Source organism: Acartia tonsa, chromosome 14 (genome assembly GCF_053477335.1).
Source record: "Acartia tonsa isolate MP-2025a chromosome 14, ASM5347733v1, whole genome shotgun sequence".
NCBI lineage: Eukaryota > Metazoa > Arthropoda > Copepoda > Calanoida > Acartiidae > Acartia > Acartia tonsa.
In genome coordinates, this window is record NC_137273.1 from 1,895,527 (window position 1) to 1,901,347 (window position 5,821).

Sequence of the window (5,821 nt, forward strand, 5' to 3'; positions counted from 1 at the left end):
ACTTGTGAAAGTCACTCTTGCGGACGTTTTATTAAATTTAATGTAAACATTAGTCAGCTGTTACTTTCTTTAATTGGTTGTCGGGAATTAATTAATTTATTTTGTAAGCAAAGTAAATCTATAATTCTAAAATAATTTTTATTCAGTCCACTGCATAGTTTACATGGTAGTTTTGCTGTAAATAATTTACATACATTTCTTTACTACAAAGCGTTTCCCCTAAAAATCACATTATAAAGCTGTGAAAATTTCCAAACATTTTGAAAAATTCATTCAGTTCGTTACAACAAAAATGTTTTTTGTTAGTGTTTGCTACCTACTTATTGTGGCATTCTCGAGGGTTGTGTAATTAAATACCTATGTACCTAAGAAATTTTTATGTTTAAATTTTAAAAAGTTTACAATTAATTTCAGTTTAAGTTATTGCGATAAAACAAAAACAAATACATGTATTTATCCATCCAAGACAAGAAACCAGACACCCTTCCATCCCAAAAAACAGAGTTGAACCTATATATTCATTACATAATATTTATTCGTATCCCAATTAATTACAACTATTTTTTGTTTCAGAAATAATGATTTTTGATTTGATTTATAAATACGTACAGTAACGCAGCCATCAGCTAACCGTATGCACAACATTATTATATAAAAGGTAATTGAATTAAGTTATTATCAAAAAAGATCTACTTAATAGTCTATGATTATCAGTTATGCCTGTTATTGGTTCAGTGCAATTTCTATTATTTTTTTTTTGGGGGGGGGGGGGGTGTCTCTTATATAGTTAGATTCTCCATCTATGCACAGCACACTTATGAATCTTAACATTAATTATTTTTCATTGCACAACCTGGAAGTCCTAATAGTGCACGGTAATGATCGAGTATTACTTTTTAAAGTCATGGCATTCCCTTTCCTCTGTATTATATTGGAGATGTTAAATTTCAGTCAATGATTTTAGTAGTAAGGCTTATTTTATGTATTAGAGGTTTTAATTGGAAAGTAAAAATTTCCCCTCAACCCCCGTTCTTATTTCTCCCCTCTCTTACCCTTTTCCCTTCAGGTACATAAAAACAAGTTTTTCTCAAACTCAAACCAACAAAATATTTAATTTTCGACAATTTGAAATGGAATTAATTAGCTGAATAGCAGCCCCTTAGATTGGTAGTCTGTTTATGTATAACAGATAACTGATTATTTACACCTTTTTAAAATCATTTTATCTGTTGCTCAAGTTTTTTTTTCTAACAATTTAGTATAAGCTTGGCAACTCTCTAAAAATGTCACTACTTCCGATATGATAAAATTATAGCTGTCACTCTATATTTCTTAATCATTATTTGACTCTAATTCTTATTTGACAAAAATTTATTATTATTTTTATTTTCAGATGATATTTGAACACAATCCAAAAAACTTTAGCTCGTGGACAGTGCTAAAAACATCTTAAAGTACCTAATTTGAATATATTGGAGTGATAAATAAAAATAAGTGATAGAAACCTGGTTGCTCCCCAAAGCTAACTATAAAGCATATTTTTGTACAATATTTTGTGACATTTTGCTGCACTTAATGAAAAGAACAAGATACTAAATGAATTTAATTATAATGAAAGAAAGTTGAAAGGGGGGGGGGGGTCGGTTTGATATTTTTAAAACCAAAACTTAATGTCAATAGAACGTAACTAAGAAAAAAATAATTACAGCACTGATATTTGGCATGGCAGTTGAGGAATAATGTGGAACTGCGAAGAACGTCCGCTCTAGCTGAAAATCGCTAATTTCCGTTGAATTTATTTTGCTTTTTCTCGCGAATTTAAATAATTTTGAATCATTTCAAGAACAAAATTTCCTTATATTTATATGACACTTGAATTATTTGATTTTTTTAATATGTTTAAATATTGAAAACATATGTCAATAAAAAAGTGCATGTCTTGGATGTTTACAAATTGTCTGATTTTGCGAGAAAAGGCAAAGAAAATCCGTGGAAAATTGCCTTTGATTTTAAGTTTTTGTTTTAAAAGTGTCACATTCGCCCTTCTCCAAGTTTATGTATACTGTTGATGTTTTAAGTAAAGTATTTTGGCGTTATCCTCTTAGAATTTTTTTTTTCAATTTTGAAAATTTGAGTACCCCCCGACAAACAACTACTTTAGGTTAGGTTTTAGGCTAGGGAGCCGAGCGCTGCGGCCAGAGTTCATAGTTCGCTGTGGGGGGGGGGGGGGGGTGTACTTAAATTTTCAAAATTGAAAAAAAAAATTCTAAGATGATATTACCAGTATTTTTGTTAATTTTATAATCTTGACTGAAAATTAATGGCAATTATCAAAATCTACTCATACATTTGACATATTTTATAACTTATACCTAAGCAATATTACACTTCCAAAACTTGTGTTCAATAATTTATCTTTAGAATGGAATCCCAGGGACAATTTTTATTTATGCATGGATTTTTAGGAATAAGACAATAAAATAAGTCTCCAAACTTTTAGAGAAAATTAATAAGAAAATGGGGTATGGTCCTTTTCGTGGCAACGCCCCTTGTAAAGGAGTTTCTTTGTATTTTCACAGCATCTTTTCTCCTATTTCTAGCTCCTGCGGGGTCAATTGCCTAACCCTTACGGGGCAATCACCAAACCCAATATAACCTTACCTAACCTAAAATAACTTATCAAAAGACATTTTAAAAATACGACGAATCGCCCCTTAAGGGGCGTTGCCATGAAAGGGATTACATAACCTTCAGGACCAATCTTATGTCCATTCCCTGCATTCAAGTTTATTTTTTTACATCAATGGATACATTATGCCTATATTTTAGTTATACTTATTTTATTCCTTTTATATGCCTAATTCTATTATTATTATTATGTGATTTTGTTTAAAACAAAGCTTTTCTTTATTTACGGTTGTTCCATCTAGGAAGTTAGCTCTTTACGTTAATTTAAACAGGCTATAATTGTATTATTAATCTCAAACTTTGTATTTAAATATTATATTATATTAAATGTTATATTGTAAAAGTTTAAGTATGTTCTTAAACAGTATACTGTATTTTAGAAGCTTTGCAAAAAAATTCTTACAATTTTGATAAGACTTATGCATTTATATTTTGCTTATTCAGTTTTAAATTTAGTTTGTCCTTCCATTTCGCTTTTATGGATGTTGTCATTCTTATTTGTTTAAGAATAAAACTAGACTTTTTCAATATCATGCAAGAACAAACCTAGATCGAGTTTTTTTAGGATTTGTATGATTCCTAATTTTTGTTTTTTTAGAATTGTATTGATATATGTATTGCCTTATGAAAATATATTATCTACTTTTACTTAATTTTAATATAAATACCAATCAAATAAAAACTTAATTTTAAATATTTTTTCTTCTTTTGTCATCCTTATATAAAGAAAAACAATGTCTTGTCTGTGTGTACCTAATCTGATTTTGCTAACTGCTGAAAAGAATGTTTCTCCTTTGCAATGAATCTTTTTATAGGTCAAGGAAAGATATACAGGGTGCGCCACATAAATCCGGACTTTTTTTAAACGGCCATAGCGCCAATCAGGACGTTTGACCCCACTATATAAAGCTTAGGTAATGACCTTTTAGCCCATGAAAATCTTTGGACGATGGAGGACGTGTACGCCGAGCTGGCCGCGCATATGTTCAACAAGGCAGATTCGAATTGCGCAGATAAATTACCGTGGATCTATGACTTGGGCCTACTAAATCTGACCTCAGCCCATCTGTAGGTGAGATGGACTAATGAAACTTGATGGAGATACTATCAGATACCTAGTAAAAACACTAGAAAAGACTAAAGCTCTCTATCCCAGCTGACTTGGCTGTAGTACTCCGACAAAGTGAACCATGGTAGATTTTAAGATGTCAAAAACGTCAAAAATCCTAAAAATTTCTCGGTTCTTGACTTCAGTGGCCCATATGGCACCTTGAAACTCGTTTTAGACTATGTATTGCGCTGATAACCCTATCTTAATCTTCGTGCCATTTTTAAAAAGGTATAAAACGTTGTTCTAGCTAAACTGTGGCCCAAATGAGAGCCACCATGTCAAAGGGTAGCTTTAAAGAGAGGTTAATTTGGATCCTGCTGTTACTCACTCCTTAAGGAGATGTGGCCTCCCAGAAGCCCCGATCTTAATCCAATGGACTTTTGGGCCTGGAGCGCCATTAAAGCATGAACCAATAGACGCGCCCATACCAAAAAGACCTCTCTCATTGCTCCTATCATGGAGAACTTCGCCTGCTTGAACAGTGACATTGTGACCAGGGTCGGCGGGCGGGTAGAGGTGGTGATTGAGACTGGCAGCGATTTTATTAAATAATCTAATAGTCAAATACCTAGGTTGCTTCCCAGTTTTTAAAATTCAATAAAATCTTTAAAATTGACGATTTTATGTTTATTTGTTTAAAAATAAATTTAAAATTGGACGAGGTCGACTTTTCCCCTTCCTACATTGAGTGCCCCTAGAGGCTTCTAGGGGCGTAGCCGCTAGTATTAAATAATCTAATAGTCATATACCTAGATTGCTTCCCAGTTTTTGAAATTCAATAAAATCTTTAAAATTGACGATTTTATGTTTATTTGTTTAAAAATAAGAAAAAGTCCGGATTTATGTGGTGCACCCTGTATAACGATTTTGTGGGAGAATATAACTATAATGTTTTAATCTTTTATCTAAAGTTAAGCTAAAACAGGGATGATAGATAACTTCGAATAGAATTGAAGACTTTTAAAGAAGGAAATCAATGTTGTGGGGTATCCGTATATGCAATGAAGAAAGGGGGGGGGGGGTAAAATATGGTGACTTGTGCCACGCCATACCAGCAATTTTATTTTGGGCGCTACTCCCTTAGTTTTAGAGATAATTGGGTAAAATCTTTTGGGTTGTGTCAATAATTACCCCAAATTTTGGTATCTTTCAAAAAAACGGCGGCGGGACCGCCGCCCCCCGCCAACAAAATTTTTTAAAGACAATGTTGTTTTTTTGGCGGCGAACGGCAGTTCCGCCACCGTTTTTTTAAAGATACCTAAACTTTGGGTAATTATTGACACCCTATAAAGATTTGGATCCAATATCTTCAAAAGCATAGGAAAAGCACTTAATTTAAGATATACAGGGTGCGCCACATATCTAGGGACTTTTTCTAAATTGTAAACAAATAAACATAAAATCGTCAATTTTAAAGATTTTATTAAATCTTAAAAACTGGGGAGCAAATTAGGTATATGACTATTAGATCATTGAATAAAATCGCCGCCAGCATCAATCACCGCCTCTACCCGCCTCCTCAACTGCTGGCAGGCCAAGGTCAGAATGTAACTGTCCAAGCTGGCGAAGTTCTCCTTGATAGTGGCAATGAGGGAGGTCTTTATAATATGGGTACGTCTATTGGTGCATGCTTCAAAGTAGCCCAAGGTCCAAACGTCCATTGAATTAAGATCGGGCTGCTGGGAGGCCCCATTTCCTTAGGAATGTGAGTAACCGCAGGATCCAAATTCACTCAACTTTAAAGCTACCCTTTGACACGGAGGCTCTTATTTGGACCAAAGTTGAGCTAGAACGACGTTCTATACCTTTTTGGAAATGGCAGGAAGATTCATCTAGGGTTATCAGTGCAATTCATAGTCTAAAATGAGTTTTAAGTTCCATATGGGTCTCTGACGTCGAGAAACAAGAAATTTTCACGATTTTACTCGATTTTTGACGTTTTTGACATCTCTAAATCTGCCACGTTTCACTTTGACGGAGTACTAAAGCCAAGCCATTTTAGATAAAGAGCTGTAGTCTTTT

The 5,821-nt window shown here is 33.4% G+C and overlaps 1 long non-coding RNA gene across 11 annotated transcripts; it reads left to right on the forward strand.

The window, feature by feature from the left end:
* The first annotated feature begins 252 nt into the window (after positions 1 to 252).
* Positions 253 to 3,382, forward strand: LOC145305311 (uncharacterized). 11 transcript variants are annotated; one of them, XR_013874564.1, is made up of 4 exons: positions 253 to 658; positions 1,394 to 1,758; positions 2,030 to 2,082; positions 2,272 to 2,376. It is a non-coding gene; the product is annotated as an uncharacterized LOC145305311 (long non-coding RNA). The 11 variants fall into 11 exon arrangements; XR_013874566.1 differs by having other exon boundaries at positions 2,285 to 2,376; XR_013874567.1 differs by lacking the exon at positions 2,272 to 2,376 and adding an exon at positions 2,830 to 3,382 and having other exon boundaries at positions 254 to 658; positions 2,030 to 2,077.
* The last annotated feature ends 2,439 nt before the right edge of the window (positions 3,383 to 5,821 follow it).